This window comes from Carassius auratus, chromosome 2, assembly GCF_003368295.1.
Source record: "Carassius auratus strain Wakin chromosome 2, ASM336829v1, whole genome shotgun sequence".
In the NCBI taxonomy this organism is placed as follows: domain Eukaryota; kingdom Metazoa; phylum Chordata; class Actinopteri; order Cypriniformes; family Cyprinidae; genus Carassius; species Carassius auratus.
In genome coordinates this window covers 15,637,993-15,656,948 of record NC_039244.1, presented here as the reverse complement: position 1 = coordinate 15,656,948, position 18,956 = coordinate 15,637,993, and the positions used below count along the sequence as shown (strand labels likewise).

General features: G+C 36.6%; 1 pseudogene; it reads right to left on the bottom strand.

Moving 5' to 3' along the window:
* Positions 1–1,769: 1,769 nt before the first annotated feature.
* On the bottom strand, positions 1,770–18,723 carry LOC113040608 (trimethylguanosine synthase-like; annotated as a pseudogene).
* Positions 18,724–18,956: the final 233 nt, after the last annotated feature.

Sequence of the window (18,956 nt, the reverse complement as noted above, 5' to 3'; positions counted from 1 at the left end):
GCAAATCTGCAGGATAGGACAGTTTTAGCAATGTGGTCTAAGAAAGTCAGCTGATCATTAATCATAACTCCAAGGCTTCTGGCTGTTTTTGAAAGAGTTATGGTTGATGTGCCTAACTTGATGGTGAAATTGTGATGAAACAATGGGTTTGCTGGAATCACAAGCAGTTCTGTCTTGCAAAGTTGAGTTGAAGGTGATGGTCCATCATTTAGCAAGAAATGTCTGTTAGACAAGCTGAGATGCGAAATGACAGAACCTAATGATGCCATGTAGACAGAGAAGTGGTCCAAGAACTGAGCCCTGAGGCACCCCAGTAGTTAGATGTTGTGACTTGGACACCTCACCTCTCCAAGATACTTTGAAAGACCTATCTGATAGGTAAGACTCAAACCATTTAAGTGTGGTTCCCGAGATGCCTTTTGCCAGTAGGGTTGATAGGAGATCTGGTGGTTAACCATGTCAAAAGCAGCAGACAGATCAACCAGGATAAGTACTGAAGATTTGGATTCAGCTCTTGCCAGTCTTAGAGCCTCAACAACTGAGAGCAAGGCAGTCTCAGTTGAATGTCCACTTCTGAAGCCAGACTGGTTGCTGTCAAGGAGGTTGTTGTGTGTGAGAAATGTAGAGACTTGGTTGAACACAGCTTGTTCAAGTGTTCTTGCAATTAAAGGAAGAAGGGAAACTGGTCTGTAGTTCTCTAAAAGAGATGGGTTGAGGGTGGGGTTATACGAGCCTGTCTAAATGATGAGGGAATAACACCAGTATGGAGGGATGTGTTGATGATGTGAGTGAGTGCAGGTACAACTGCAGGAGAAATGGCTTGAAGTAGATGAGATGGAATAGGATCAAGTTGGCAAGTAGTAGGGTGATAAGAAAGGATGAGTTTTGAGACATCTGCCTAAGAGAGTGAAGAGAAGGATGTAAATGAGTGTATGTTTGGTGGTGATATGAGCTTGACTGTGGTGTGGAAAATTGTGCACTGATGTGTTTAATTGTATTAATGAAAAACGTGGCAAAGTCGTCAGCTATTAGAGATGAAGCAGGAGGGGGAGGAGGAGGACAAAGAAGTGAGGAAAATGTTTTAAAAAGCATGCAAGAGTTAGATGAATTGTTAATTTTGTTATGGTAGTATGTCATTTTAGCAGTGGAGACATTAGCAGAGAAGGAAGATAGGAGTGACTGATACACATTAAGGTCAGTAGTATTTTTGGATTTGCGCCACACCTTTTCAATATAGCTCTAAGCTTAGAACAGTGTTCACGTAGAACAGCAGATAACCGAGGGGCAGAAGGGGTGTTACATTGACGGTTGAAACACTGAATAGACGTTTGTAAAACTTTCTGCATGATTATAACTACATGTAGGCCTATATAAACGAGTAATAAATATTATAATATTTATAAGTATAACACGTTAAAATATTTGTATCCAAGTTATTGTTTTATATGACACAAACTTGCATAATACTACCACAACACTATAGACTTATTGACTGACTGACTGATTTTAAAACCTTCAATGCTTCTTCAAATGAACTTTAATAAGTAAAATGCTGGAAAAAAACATAGATCTAATTTTAAATAGACATTAAACTAGTAGCATCACAAGTAGCCTACACATAAAATGTTCAAAATTCATCATCAATTACTTTAGAGAACAGTAAACTGCAGATAATGTCTACAAGTGCAATTTAAGTTCAATACATACAGATAACATATGTCTGTAAAACATAATAATAGTCGGTAATAATAATAATGAAATAAAAGGTTTTATGTTTTTGACTTAAGGAAGTTGTCAAAGTATGCAGTAATTGTGCTCAGTTTGTTGTTCAGAAAGTTCTGTTCCACTTCCACCTTCCCACCCGGGACGGCGAGAGACATGATCTACACAGAGAGAAAAACAGAGAGAGGGAGAGCGGTATGCAGAGAAAGAGGAAGAAGAAAAGAACCAGAGCAGGTGTGAGATACCATCATGGGCAATGTGGTCATTAGTTACCAATATCAACATGTCAGTATAATATAAACATAGTATCTTGGTTTAGGGGAAATGTTGTTGAATTCAATCACCAGAAAGTCATGCTAACACATAACATTCACCAACACAGAAAGTATGGGCAAAAGGTAATGATGAAATTACTTTAGATTTAAGTGATGAAATTTGCTACAGTCAAACAGAGAATACTCCCGGAAGTTAGTGTGGTTTCAAACCACACTGCACCAGTCAACAAGACCATTAAACATCTGCAATTGACAGACATCAGATGCACTAAACTAAACCTAGGTGTACACAGTCAACAAACACATTCTGTGAAAATAACTCCTTTTCTGATTGAATAAGAACACGATTTCAGCGAATGGACTTTGGCACTAAGTTTATCTTGTGTTACCTGACAGATATCAAACAATAATTGATATAGAGGATTAGATATATACCTAAGAATGCAAGTACAGCAGCCATGTGTACTTATATTAAAATGGTAAAAGGGGCGATCTACAGGACTAATCAGATGACTTCATGGTCACTGAGACCACTAAACCACTGGCTGATTGTCCTGATAGAACATGCTTACAACTTCTGCTGAAAAATAAAAAAGGCACGGTTCTCTCTGCGATAACAGATACAGAGCATGATTCTAATTGAAATTAGAGTTTGATGGTTTTATGGTCATGCGTGTTAACAGTGAGGTCACCTACTGTATATGCTTTTGTACATCTACTAGTGAAAAGAATCTAACATCAGTATATATGTATGTATATATAAAGATAAATCATTGATGTAAATAAAGTGTTACCTGTTCCATGTCTGCATTTCGAGGAAGAAAATTTCAAATGTATAAATAGTTGAGGAAGTTGGAATAGGCCGTTTGAAGCATCATAACCACATACATTATAAAATATATTATTGCTTCCACAAGGAAGGGTGATGTGAAAAAGGACAAATCTATCTGGTGCTCCACCCCATACACTTCTGCATTTGCTGTGCCAGAGCCAGGCGTATGTGGTCGATATCGATGGCGATCACTGGATGTTGGGAGGAGAAAAACATCTTCACTTACAAAAGTGTCAAACATGACAAACAAGAGTGGCAGCTATAAAGAAAAAAAGAATAAAAACCTAGTTTAAAACAAATTTCCCATGTTTAGTACTATACTTTTTGTATACATGTTGGTTTTAAACATTTTTTTATATATACAATTTTCAAGAAAAGTTTTATATTATTGCTAAGATTTTCATACGGTTTAACCATCAAGTACTAACATATTTACTTTACAGCATAAATACCTGTGAGCAAATATACACTACTGTTCAAACATTTGGGGTCAGTAAGATTTCTTCTTAATTTTTTTTTTTATAAATGAATACTTTTATTTAGCAAGGGCCCAATAAATTGATCAAAAGTGACAGTAAAGACATTTATAGAAGTGATGCCCGGGTCGTCTTATAACCAGCGGACCACGCAGGTAAAGAAATTGTCTTGTAAAAAAAAAAAATTATGTTGTGTGCAATTCCCTATTGTACAATAAATATTTGGAAAGTCAATTTTAATATTTTATTAGGTTCTTTGATAAGGTAACCATTTTCTTGGCCCTTACTACCGATTGAGCATTGTTTAAATGCCTGAGTATTGTAGCTGACCATGTCCATCCCTTTATGACTACAGTGTACCCATCTTCTGATGGCTACTTCCAGCAGGATAATGCACCATGTCACAAAGCTCAAATCATCTCAGACTGGTTTCTTGAACATGAAAATGAGTTCACTTTACTCAAATGGCCTCCACAGTCACCAGATCTCAATCCAATAGAGCAGCTTTGGGATGTGGTGGACAGGAGATTCACATCATGGATGTGCAAACAACAAATCTGCAGCAACTGCTTGATGCTATCATGTAAATATGGACCAAAATCGACACCTTAAATCTATGCCAAGAAGAAGAATTAAGGCAGTTCTGAAGGCAAAGGGGGGTCCAACCCAGTACTAGCAAGGTGAACCTAATACAGTGGCCAGTGAGTGTACATGTTAATATTTTCAAAATATATACACTGTACTTGTGTGTGTATAAATACATAAAGAAATGTACACAGTACACACACATATTATGTAAACACAAACTTTTATTTTTGCTGCGATTAATCCCGATTAATTGATTTGACAGCACTAATTTTGAATAGTCATAAATATTATGGATATATCAGAATCAGAATCAGAAAGAGCTTTATTGCCAAGTATGCTTGCGCATACAAGGCATTTGTTTTAGTGACATAAGCTTCCAGTACACAGAGACAACAACACACAGACAAAAAAAAAAAAAAACCCACAAGAGGAGATTTACAAATTGGCAAATAAATAAGTGTATAAACAATTGTGCTATAAATGATAATGGAATAGGATTGAGATGCAGGAATGTTCTAGGATGGAGGGTTAACAAATAAATATAAGGATATTGCACGTTTATAAGCATAAGTAGGGAACATTTAACTGTTCATGAGGTAGATTGCCTGGGGGAAGAAACTGTTCTTGTGCCTTGCTGTTCTGGTGTTTGCGGCTCTGAGGCGCTGACCAGATGGCAAAAGTTCAAAGATGGGGTGACTTGGATGTGAGGGATCCAGAGTGATTTTCTGAGCCCTTTTCTTCACTTTGCATGTATACAGTTCTTGAAGGGTGGGCAGAGGAGCACCAATAATCCTTTCGGCAGTCCGAACAGTTCTCTGTAGTCTTCTGATGTCTGATTTTGTTGCTGAACCAAACCAGACAGTTATTGAAGTACACAGGACAGACTCAATGATGGCTGAGTAGAACTGTTTTAGCAGCTCCTGAGGCAGGTTAAACTTCCTCAGCTGGCGAAGGAAGTATAACCTTTGCTGGGCCTTTTTCACAATGGAGTCAATGTGATTGTCCCACTTCAGGTCCTGAGAGATGGTGGTTTCCAGGAATCTGAATGACTCCACTGCAGCCACAGTGCTGTTCATGATGGTGAGTGGGGAAAGTGCAGGGGGGTTTCTCCTAAAGTCCACGATCATCTCCACTATTTGGAGCGTGTTAAGCTCCAGGTTGTTAAGACTGCACCAGACAGCCAGCTGCTCAACCTCTTGTCTGTAAGCAGACTCATCACCGTCCTGGATGAGGCCGATGACTGTAGTGTCGCATGCGAACTTCAGTAGCTTGACAGAGGGGTCTTTAGAGGTGCAGTCGTTGGTGTGTGTATATATATATATATATATATATATATATATATATATATATATATATATATATATATATATATAAAACATTCAAACTAATTTTAATTCAGAAAAGAAAAACATTCTATTTGTGGTTTGCATTTTTAACATATTTATACTTTATACACAAAAATATGTAAAAAATGCTCAAATCTGCACTTAAATCTGGAGCTCGAGATTCACTTTCCTGCAGAGTTTAGCGCTAACCCTAATCAAACACACCTGAGCATACTAATAAATACCAATCAATGTCTTTAGGATCATTAGAAAATCACAGAAAGCTGACTTGGATCAGGGTTGAAGCTAAACTCTGCAGTGCATTGGACCTCCAGGACAAGATTTGAGGAACTCTGATATATAATGTATAAATAAATGAATAGATGAAAGAAAAAGATGAAAAAAAAAAAAACATAGCAGCATGGATGGTAAATATCAACTTCAAAAACAAACAAGTACACAAAAAAAGAAATAAAAAATATATAAATTCAGTCAATATATTGGTGTTAGCATGGCAGGATTGTGTTGAGATGGCAGTATTAAATGCAACTGTACCTCTTCTCCCAGTGAGGGCAAACTGAATTGCATTTCCACCTACACCACAGAAGGCATCGATAATGAGCTCTGTGCTGAAGCTGTCCAGCCCTCTATGGACAGAATAGAGTTACATATTATGCACAACTTAATTCGAAGCAAAAGGCTTTTATCAGTTCATGCATTTTTTTCCTTCTCAAACAAAATATTAAGCTTAGCAGAATACTTTTCAAAATATGGTTAAACCTAAATGCACTTTTTTTAAATTACAAATGTGGTAAACGTTTGACACTTTGTCCACCAGAGGGAGTCAGTGTGCAGTTTTCATTTTCTATTTGAAGAGCTGAAGTATGGCTCTGCTTACGTCAAAGACTCCCTCTCTAAACATATAGCTCTGCTTCATATTAAGTTAATTCCCATGGATACTTGTTATCGTATACTGAATTTCTTCAGAAATTCCAATTACCAGTTAAACCAAGAGAATTTGCGATTGTTTTTGATGCAATTCCAAAGAGTGTGATGTTACTTTTAAAAAACTGTAACTTAGAAGAAATCAGCATAGTTAATCCTTTTGGTAACATTTTCATTGAAAATACTGATGTTTTAAAGCAAAAGTGTAGCAATAAGATTATAAGAAATGCTCTTTGTTCTGTCTCCTTACCCGCAGCAAGATTTTTTTGGTCATCTTTGTTTGGTAATATCAATTGGGTTAAAGCGTGGAAACTGCCAAATAGGTTTTGTATCAATAACAAAATTAAGGAAGTGTCTTACAAAATACTCCATAGAATTTATCCTGCTAAGCATGTTTTGGAAAGATTTAAGCTTAATATTTCATATTCTTGTGAATTTTGTGGTCAAGAAAAAGAAACTATCTTACATCTTTTTTTTCATTGTATTTATTCAAGAATATTTTGGAAAGATTTGGAATTCTATATTAACAGAAAAATTGAAGGTATGATAGAAATTTGTATATTTGATGTAATTTTTTATACAGAAAACGAAAATTTGAATAGTAAAGAACAATATATTATACAATTGTTTATTTTGTTAGGAAAATTCCATATACATAAGAAAAAGTGGGCTCAATGTAAACCAAATTTTGTACATTTTATAAATGACTTTAAATTATATCTAAATCTCTTGGAACAAACCGAAAACAAAAAAGCACTGAAAACATGTAATGCTCTGAAATCATTGAAATGTATGTAACTTTTTCTCTCTCTCTTTTTCTCTCTCGCTCTCTTTTCTCTGGCAGCTAATGTTTATTTGATTATTTGAATATGTAATACCTCATGTTCTTGTGGCATTGAATTAATAAAGCATTAAAAAAAAAAAAAAAAAAAAAAAAAAAAAAAAAAAAACCTATCAGGAAAAAAAAAATAAAAAAAAAAAAAAAAAAAAAAAAAAAAAAAAGCTCTGCTTCATATTAGGAGGAGCCTCTGTTGACAAAAGGTTGATCTTTTTTTTTTTTTTTTTTTGTTAATTCAAAATATCAGCAATCACCCCAACATCATGTGATGCCGGAAAACCATATATTTCTAAGAGAAGCTGTACAAAATCATACAACGTGTACAAGATATGATGAGCTTAGAGCTGACTCTCTGAATGCTGTGACACTTTAAAACATGGCATCAGACCACTGGATCTTCATCTTTTTAAGGTGTTGCATGTGTCTTTGAGAGAGAGCTGAGGCAGAAGCAGTCAGAGAGCACAGAGAGAGTGGAGTTTAACAGAGCATGTCCTCCTTTGATTCTGTGGAGACCAACACCATCTGCTTTTAGCCTCTACAAACGCATCTCTATTTTTCCGCCTCTCGTATTTTCTCTCCACTGAGAATAAAACACCTGCTAAAGTAACAATCATTGGTCTGGAGCAAACATGTTCAGCACTTCCTGTTTACAGTGTGAGGTCCGGACAGCGGGCAGCATCAAGAGCCCGTCAAGTACAGGTGCCCCCGAGTAAAGAGAAATTGCTTTTCTAAGCACATATCCAGTAAGTGGTACCTTAAATTTGCATATCAAGCTCACAAGAAAAACACACCGTCAACACAATCAACAAATAACTTTATTAGTGTCATTCTATAAGTGCAGTGAATATAATTTCCAGCTGAAAACATTTTAAAACGGAAACGTTCCACATTAAACCTACCATGCTATATTAAATTAAATTAAATGTAAAAATTTAATTTAATTTATGCATTTAGCAGATATATATCTATATATATATATATATATATATAGATATATAAACAACAGCAACAACTGAAAATGACATTTCAGAAGCTAACATTTCAAATGTTGAAAAACATTCATGTTGAAAATGTTGAAAAATTCAGACTACTGGTTAATGTTAACAAATGGATAACCTTTTTTTTTTTCTTCCTGGCTCATCATCATGTTTCACATGGACATGTCACTTTACAGAAGTAAAATGGCTTGTGAATGCCATTTCATGTTGACTTGGGATGTTTAATCTCTCCAACCTCTAAAATGTGGTCATGCATGCCTGTGCCCTTTAGTGCGGTCACATTCTGATAAAAATCACTCAGAATTTTCTCCTTCCATTTACAACCTGCCTTTTGACTGCCATAATGTTGTCGTCATAGCTGTGTTTGTTGTTTGGCTCCTCTCAGTGGGAATCGCAGTAGTAAAAAGAGTGGGTTTGCATCTCTGGAGCCCTGAGGTAACCTCACTAAGGCGGTGGTGTAGGAAATACACAATTCAGCCCACGCTCTTAATCTGCCCCTCGCTCTCCTCTGTCCTATCAGGCAGTGCTGAAGGAAAAGAGGCTCACTATGGCTATGGGCTACTGCCTCTTTTGACATGAATAAGTGAATAGATACGAGGCTCTGATCTCACTTTCAAACAGCATTCCAGATGCTTAGTGAAAGAGTTATGATTCAAAAGTGAGAGAGACATATAAAAACACATTAGTCATGGTACTTTGGAGAATTCAAAGAGAAATCCAACGTCCATGAGGAGAGATATTTGAATCCCAAATAATGGGACCTTTCAAGGTACCAGAAGGCAAACCATTTGACATTTGGTGTTGATGAAAAGGCATCTTTCCAAAGATCAGCCCTATTAAAAATTAAATCCTAACCCAATACTACGGTTATCATCTCACAGCAGGACAGATGGAGGCTTTTAAAATAGTCCCTCATTTTGGTCATATGGATAAGAGTAATTCATTTTTCAAATTTGTAAAGCCTCTACATTCATTTGTGTGCACTCAGTATAAAAACAAAACATTGCGCTTTTTGTAAAATAATGAAAGCAAACAGGATATGCTTTCTGCCGTCATGGCCTCTGTTAACTTGAGCAGGAAACTCTGTGTATACTTGCCTTACAGACATGAAAAATATATCTATAGAGAGTGAAATGTCTACTTTCAAATTAAACAATTCAAATCTTTAAAAAAATAAATAAATCTCAGATTATGTGATCTGTACGAAATTTGTAGACAGGCGTATCTACTACTGTGGAGATGAATTCATCCCTTAAACTGAAAACACTAGTTTTATCAATAGATTATCAAAATGTTAATGCAGTTTAATCTTCCTGTTTTCCCCTGAAGCATTCATCATCATTACTTCTGCCCATGTGCTGTGGCAAACTTTATGTGTGCGCTTGAGCGGTTTTTAGACTATGTAGGTAATTAAAGGCTCATTAGCATGATTCAAATGGTATAGTAATAAACGTGCAATTACTTGTCTAATGCTTAAAATGAACGTCTACTAGTCAACCAGAAAAATATTTAGTCGAGGGGCAGCTCTAAACCCTGCATAATATATTAAGACTTCTAGAAAATGTATCCTCAGAATTTTTTTTGTTTTGTGAATTGTTGGCCTTCTGGAAAGTATGTTCATTTACTGTACATGTACTCAATACTTGGTAGGGGCTCCTTTTGCTTTAATTACTGCCTCAATTCAGCGTGGCATGGAGGTGATCAGTTTGTGGCACTGCTGAGGTGGTGTGGAAGCCCAGGTTTCTTTGACAGTTGCCTTCAGCTCATCAGCATTGTGTGGTCTCTTGTTTCTCATTTTCCTGTTAACAATACCCCATAGATTCTTTATGGGGTTCAGGTCTGGTGTGTTTGCTGGCCAGTCAAGCACACCAACACCATGGTCATTTAACCAACTTTTCAGCATCTTCAAAAAAAAAACTGGTCAGCAGAAGGAAGCATGAAATGATTTTCAAAAATAGACCAACACCAGCAGAGGACATTGCACCCCAAATCATCACAGACTGTGGAGACTTAACACTGGACTTCACTCAACTTGGGCTATGAGCTTCTCCACCCTTCCCCCAGACTCTAGGACTTTGGATACAAAAGTTAAATACAAAACTTGCTCTCATCTGAAAAGAGGACTTTTGACCACTGGGCAACAGCCCAGTTGTTTCTTTCCTTAGCCCAGTTAAGATGCCTCTGACGTTGCCTGTTGTTCAACAAATTCTATGAAACGTCTGTGTGTGGTGGCTTTTGATGCCTTGATCCCAGCCTCAGTCCATTCCTTGTGAAGTTCACTCAAATTCTTGAATCGATTTTGCTTGACAGTCCTCATAAGACTGCAGTTCTCTCAGTTGGTTTTGCATCTTTTTCTTCTACACTTTTTCCTTCCACTCAACTTTCTGTTAACATGATTGGATACAGCACTCTGTGAACAGCCAGCTTCTTTGGCAATGAATGTTTGTGGCTTACCCTCCTTGTGAAGGGTGTCAATGATTGTCTTCTGGACAACTGTCAGAGCAGCAGTCTTCCCTATGATTGTGTAGCCTAGTGAACCAAACTGAGAGACCATTTTGAAGGCTCAGGAAACCTTTGCAGGTATTTTGAGTTGATTAGCTGATCGGCATGTCACCATATTCTAATTTGTTGAGATTGTGAATTGGTGGGATTTTGTTAAATGTGAGCCAAAATCATCACAATTAAACTACTTCAGTCTGTGTTTATTGAATTTAATACAAAGTTTCACAATTTGAGTTGAATCACTGAAATGAACTTTTCCATGACATTCTAATTGTGCCATTAAATATCTTTGATACAAGATTAATTCATAAGTTTTGTTTTACTGTGCTGGCAGATCATTTCTATTTAGATTAAGTATCAAGTTCTAAAAAACGGGGTAACAATGACACTTAAGATGCAGTCTATGAAAACAAGTATTAATTTCTTATGAGTCTTGGTATTAAAATTTGTCTGGTCACATTCCCTTTACCCCGCCATCTCTTGTACTTTCTTCAGTAAAAACAATAAAAATAAATAAATGGTGAAAAGACCAAATGGTAAAAATGGTAAAAGGAAGAGTATAAAAGAATATGCAGAAAACATTTGACAAGCGAAAAGCGATTAAAAAGCAGGTTTCTGTTCAGTTTAATACACTGTGTCCATTAAGAGAGTGACCCACTTTGCAGGCGGCAATGGAGAGGAGAACACAGGTAAAGCACCAGGGCTAAAGGTTGCCCTCCTCTGAGGCTGAGCACTCTATTTGTGCAAAGTGTAGCGTGGGGAAAGAAAAGAGTGCTCTCCTGAGCGCTCTAAAAGCTGCCTGCTGCTGTGCTCTCACTTGCCCCCTCTCACTTGCTCGCTCACTTTCTCTCTCCCTTTTTCTCTGGTCTGACGCAGGAGGTATCTAGCGTCATCACAGACACTGCAGACAGAGCCAGCACAGTCAGACGGCCAACACCTTGAGCTGCTACATCCTCACCATCCAAAAACATCTCAACACTGACATTATACTCTGTTCCTCAGTTCTCAAGGTGTCTGTTATTTAAAGTCACTTTACTGTGAATAATTAATTGGTCTATGTTCCAAAAAGAATAAATCTCATCTTCATAATCTTTAACCGAACTGCTCGTCCTCTGAAATGTCTTTCCTTTTCCAGTGACGTCTCTTCCAGAGGTTCTGCAGGCTGTTGGTTTATGTATAACCATATAGCTATTTGCTAGGTTTCACCATCCTATCAACTCCCAAAGTATAAGATTGGGAAATTCCCAAAACCTGCTCTACCTTTCTTGTTAAATGTCTCGCTTCACTAATCACATTATCAGTGTAAATCTGAGAAGATATTCGCCATTCATTTGTGATGCCTGCTATTCTCATGTTATAGTATGAGAGGGTTAAGATTTAAACTTCAGTAGTGGGGGGTTTCCTGCAAATCAATTCAAACAGCTCATTTCAATGAATCTATTTATAAATAATCTATTCATAAATTAATTCTATTCATAACAATAACAATTCATTTACGCCATTATTAAGAAATGAAAGAGTCAGGGCAAATTCTGTCAGGAAGACTCCAATGCCTCGTCATTTATTCATACTAACAGGTCTGACCCATTACTGCTTGGCACCTGGAGTATATAAGCACTTAACTCTGTTTAATTTTCGCAGTTGATGTCACTGACATTCCCCTCCACCCCCCCCCCCCCCACCACCACCAGGTTGGCCCTGTCCATCCATAAGGTGTTGGCTCCGCCCCTGCCTTCATCTTCAGGCAGGATCAGCCAAATTTGCGTCCCCAGGAATTGGACAAAAGACGTGGGCCTACGCCAAAATATTTTTTTTATACAACTATTCACTAATTATTGTATCTCACTCATTCCCATTTATTAAAACTTTACGGAATAAATACCATGCAAACGTTTACCTGTCTTTCTGATAGAAATGTTCACCAAAGCAAATCTTTATCCATTAAAACGTTTATTATTAATATGTTTTTATGTCTATGCTGTATATTTGCATTGTTGCATTAGTGCAATGAAATTGTTTAAATATTATTTTAGTGGAAAACTTGACTTTTTTCTACTTCTACTGTGTTTTATTCTAACATTTTGAACCTGCTACAATGGCTTTGTTTGAAATTATGGTTATAACAAATAAAAATAAAATGCTGACACATTTTTAGGTTTATCAGCCAGCTCTACAAAGAATAATGAATTTCTGGTTCAATAGCTTGGCTATCTTTGTAATCTTCCACTGTTTATAACTTAATGTCCCTGATATTGCAGCATTGAAGTTGCTTTGGATAAAAGCATCTGCTAATTGAATAAAAGCAATGAATTGCCTAAAATAAAGAAGTTGGCTTTCTGCTGACTCACCATGGTCAAGCTTGATGCCCTCATCAAACCGACGGTTCGCGAAAACAGACATTAACGCTGTGCCCAGTACTTGGCCAGCTCAGGTTCTGCTGCAATCTCAGGTGGCATCTCCACATCCTTTCTTCTTTTCCTGTTCCTTCTCTTGCTCATTTTAAAGGCCTGCATGCTCTCTGCTGGGAAAGTCAACAGTATGATTATGGCAAATAAGAAGCCTAACTGTGCTAATGGTTGGCTTGTACTGAAAAGGAGCACAGGCCGTGATTATCTCATTTGTATCATGTAAAAGCAGGGCGCTAAATGCTGACCTCTCTTGGCATCCTCAGCAGCATCAGGGAGTAAGAAGGGCATTTAAAAGGGCTATGGAAAGCAATCATAATCCAAATGGAAATGATTATTATATATTCTAAGATTTTTAATGTTTTTTTAATTTGTCTCCAATGCTCACTAAGGCTGAATTTATTTGAGTAAAACAATAATAATGATAATAATTAAATCCACACTTTTCTGTTTAATTAGTTTGAGTTTATTCCTGTGATCGCAAAACTTACATTTCTTCAGTCATTATTTGAGTCTTCAGTGTAATATGATCCTTCAGAAATCATTTTCATCTGCTGATTTGTTCAAGAAATACTTCTTATCATTTTCAATGTTGAAAACAATTGTGCTGCTTAACATTTTTGTGTAAACCATGATACATTTTTTTTCCAGTATTCTTTAATGTATAGAAAATTCAAAAGAACAGGCTTCATTTGAAATAGAAATATTTTGTAACTATGTAAAAGTCTTTACTGTAATTTTTTCATCAATTTAATGTGTCCTTGCTGAACAAAATAATAATAATAATAAGTAATAATAATAATAAATAAATAAATAAACAACAGGGAACAGAGTTCATTCCAAGGATCATCATATTTGGGGTACTTGGAATTTATTTATTTATTTTACCGCTTTATCTCCACCAAAAGCTTTTTTCATCAATGTAGTTGAAAATAAAAATATAAAAGTGGCAGACACAAGCATCTTACATTACAATAAAAACTACTTCATTTAATCTGATGGGTCCCTGGCATTAAAAAGAAAACCTTAGCCTTAGCTGGCACCACTAAAAGCAGCAGAACTGAAGGCCTCAGTGTGATAAAGGAAGCCCCAACAAAGTCTTGTTTAGGCATCCAGCCCGAAAAGATCCTAGTGATAATGCCTGATGCAGTAAAGTTTTTGTCCTCTACCAGATCAATCTGTGCTACAGAGAAATCAATTCTAGAGCACTGCAGTAAATTGGTCTAGTCTCTTCCCTGGCTAAAATCCAGCCTGACATGAAACCTAAGCTGGCTGCTGGGGGGTTGGCATTAAACTCAGAAATTCACCTTGAAAAAGTCCATCCATAAGATGACTAGCTGTACTGGGCTGAACACAACAGTCTCTTTTCCTCTTGAATATTCAACATGCCAGTGATGATGACCAAGCATTTGAACCTGTCCTGTGTGTGTTTGACAGCCGGGAACGTGTGTGTTAGTGTCAGGGGTGAGACTGGAGGTTAGAGCGGTTCAGTCTTTCTGACGGGAACTGACAGCGTGCAGTAAGCAGGTGCTGCGGGACAGCGCTGTGATGGGGTGGGGGGTGTAGATGATGTGTTAGCCTCACCGCTGCTGCTGGCTCTATGCCCACTCTCTTTCTACCTTATTCTCCTCTAACACACACACAAACTCAGAACAATTTAAACTGGGCTTCACTGATCCGTATTAAGGCGACTAGAATGATACATCTTACATGAAAGCCCACAAAATCCATGTGTCAATAAAACCTCAGGGAACAACGCAAACATACGCATTTCATCATTCAGTTAAAGTAGCGCTGTTGAAGACCATACAGCTGAGTGCCTAGGAGTATAGAAACGCTTGAGCATAAGGGACTACAACATGCACAACAAAAAAGTAAGAACTTAAGCCCCAAGAAGAGTCTCTAAAAACCACATCTGACAGGGATAATTAAATAAAAAATCAAACAAACAAATAAATTCCATACTGTAAACACACCACTCACTGGTAGTGCATATACTACCCAGTATAACCAAATTTGGGGTCAGAAAGTTTTTTTTTAAAGAAAATAATACATTTACTGAGCTAAGATGCATTCAATTGATTCAATCAAATTAGACATTTATAATGTTCAAAAAGATTTCTATTTCGAATAAAGGCTTTTCTATTCAATAAATGCTTTTTTTCTATTCAACAAAGATTCCTATATATATATATATATATATATATATATATATATATATATATATATATATATATATATATATATATATAAAACAATATTTACAAAATGTTATTCAGAATAACTGTTTTCAACAATGATATTAATATGAAAAATTATCAGAGTGATAGCATATCAGAATGAAGACAATCCAGCTTAGCCATCAGAGGAATAAATTACAATTTAAAAATATATTCAAATAGAAAAGAGTTGCTTTAAATTGTAATAATAATTCACAATATTACTGTTTTTACAGTATTTTGAAGTCACTTTGTAAATATAATAGACTATATAAATAAATAAATAAATAAATAAGGTTTTGAATGCTAGAGTACCTGAACAAAGTATGGTTATATACCTATGTACATGAATCGCCCATTTCTGGCAGTTATTAATGTAAACAGTCACTTTGTTTAATGTTAAAATAAACAAAATGCACAAAAATTGTAATAAATAATTAAAAACTTTTTTGTTGTTGTAATTAAAATAAACTGCTCTGAGCAATAGGCCTCGCACTTATTGCTTATTTATTTCTTTGCTCGTAATCAGTGAGAAATTATTAAAAGCTAAATGCCACTGTTTTCATTTTTGTTCATACTTATATGTTATTTCTAAAATTAAAAAGCGTGTTCATCCCAAAAGGTATTGAATGTAATCTACTCACTGCAGCTGTAACATTCAAAATAGTCTTTGGCTGAGCTGATGCAATTGTCTTAAGACAAACTAAGACAATCAACACAAACAAAACATTTAAGGAAGAGTTCAGCAAAGAATTTAAATTCTGTTTTTGTTTTTCTGCTTCATATTTGAACTTGGATGACTTATTTCTTCAAAAATTAAATGCACACAAAGCAAAAAAAAATAAATAAAAAAAAAATTAAAAAAAGCTTACTTTCTGAAGGACTTTGCTGATCTTTGGCTTTGTGGTTTGTGGTCCATCATTAGTAAAGAAGATGTGCTTGTTGATTCTGCAAGCTGCTTTTTTTCTTTCCTCGGGAGGCGTTCTGTTCTCCTCACTCCTTCTGCCAGCGTATGGAGCTTGGCCTTGTTTCAGCTTCACAGCGCTGTCAAACCTGGCAAGAGAAAAAGCATTTGGATGTTAATAGAGGCCCTGATTCTTTTCAATGCACTAAAGGGGTGTCTAGCCTCTGTCTGGGGTCTTACTTGCGCCATGGACCCCGTCTCAGACCAAGAGCACCCCACGTCTCCTCAACCGTGCCCTCCACAAGCTCTTCAACATCCAGCTCATGACTGTGAGCACAGCAGCCATTAAACAGCACTGTATTATAAAATCTTATATAGTCTTTCACCCCAAAATTATAATTTTGTCATTATTTACCGAGCTCAAGATGTTCCAAACCCATATGCTATTAATTTATAAAAATAAACACTCTGAATAAATATAACACACACAAACACACACACATTTTTGTAGGTTCTCAGGATTCCTTAATAATGAGAAAGTAACAAAAAAAAAAAAAAAAAAAACATAGCATTTACTTGAAACCGAAATATTAACAGAATCATTAATTATGTTATCTGATATGATACAGTAGACTTAATAACAGCATGGCAGCTTACTCTCTCTTCACTTTAGCTCGTCTGTTCCCTGGAGGTTCATCATCATCTTCATCTTCATCATCATCATCACTCTGATCCTCACTGTTAGATCTGCTCTTTATGGGCTGTCCACTCCAATTACTCAATAGCGCAGAGGTCTGTATTATGCTGCCATCAGAAATCACAAATTTTCGGTTTACTATTAATAACAGCTATGTTAACATCGTTCCAAAATGTGTCTTATACTGCCTGATGTATACAGAAAAAAAAGCAGTTCCAGTGGTGCTGTTCAGATGGCATCAGTCTTGGCCCGACAATCAGGATGACAAGAGCCATTTTTAGAGCAACTGCTAGTGGATTGTGATCAGTTCGAGCACCCAGGAGCCTGTGCTCTCTTTCACATGTACCAGCATTAAAAATGCATAAGCCAAAGTCACATGCTCCCTTCATTCAACAGCTGACTTCTTTTGATATGACGCATTAAACATTCAGGCAGAGCCAAGCTTAGGCTGCAAAATAAGGCCTCTGGGGAAAATGATCTGCTTTTATATAGGGAGCGTTGTCATACAGCAAACTGAAGTTTGGCTTTATGTTGTTGCGATGCCGGTAGGGGGATGATGACATCATGATCACAGGTGTCTCTGTTGGTGCATATCGAGCAGGCCCACTCCCAAAATATAAGCTGAACTTTAAAAAAGTGACCAAAAAAGGTCACCAAAATAGATTATTTATGTCCTTAATACAAGCTTGTGATATTTCAACTAAGATCACAAATGCCTCTTACTTTTGCAACCCTTTTGTCCAAATTGGATTTAATTATTGAAAATTAATTGAAATTACATGACAAACACACATTTGACACCAAGATTTAAATGTGACCAATCACGGAAAGTAGGGACACAAGTCGGTTCTGGTGATTCTGTTATCATTTATTCAATCCTCATGTTATTCCAAACTTGTATGATTTTCTTTCTTCTGGGGAACATAAAATAAGATATTTTGATAAATATCTGTGTTTATTTTTTGCCCATGAAAAAAAAAAAAAAAGAAAAGATAAAAAGAGGCAATGTTAACCATTGGTTACCGAAACATTGTTCAAAATATTTGTGTTCTGTGTTCCCAGAAGAAACAAAATAATAATCATTGGATTTTTTCTATGTATTTTTTTTTTTAATGATCAGAAAAATGTCTGAACATCGCTTGCGTTCTGAATGGCACAAAATTGAGCACACTCTGCTGTGACTGACAAAATCAGTTTTAACATATCACGACTGCACTAAATTCAATAAGCTGAAAGTAGGTCATGGAGCAGGAAGGTGTTGACATATTTGGGTTCAGCATCACTGCAGGAACACCACAGTCCCCATAGCTAATACACAGAGACCTAAATTACCAAAATACATGCACTAACCAGAACTGTCAGTGCAGTGCAGGATGGCCTTTTGTAGTTTGCACCATCACAGGGCTCATCAGCACAGTTACAGATCAAAAACTGCTAGTCGACCATCCTCGCTGTCAGCCTCCTCTGTAGGTAAGCTCAGGCTGCTTATAAGATGTGAATTGTACTGGTATGCTTGTTGGTAGTGCTCGTGCCAGTCGGCCTCTGAGCGGGAACATTCCTGTGCTGTACTGCTGGAGATTTCATCTTGTTTCTCCAGCCAGCTCTGCCACAGCAGACCCTCCCCATGCTGCTGCCAGTAGCTCAGCCAGGCCTCCTCTGACGTGGGACATGTCTGTTCAGCGGGGGTCTCAGTAATGTCACTCACAACACACTGCTGTTTCTGTTCAGAGTCGTTGTGTGTGTTGGCATAATCTATGGAGACCTCCAAATGCCTAAAGATGAGAAACAATCATTAGTTTGGGCAACATCCAAGCAATTTCCTAAAGTAAACAGTAAAATTTCACAGTAACAGTCTTTAATGAAAATTTACAAAAAAGATTGCAAGTGAGCAGCTTCACTGCACAGGATAATACATGATAACAGGCCCCTTTCACATCTGGGTATTAACATTCCATTTATATGCATATATTAAAAGTGTAAATGTACCTGAGACACATTGTGATAAGATCACTGAACCATATTTGCCAAAGGAGTAAATGCTAATGCACTTTTTCATTATTTGCAAACGCAACCCAGTTAAAGAATATTCAGACACTATTTGAATAAAAAAATTATGTTAATTCCAGGTTTAAAGGGGCTCATACAAAAGGAAAAGGCAAAAAGCATTAACGAAGCAAGAATCAAGGACTTTAAAACAATATAATTTAATACAATTTCACTGCTACTTGTG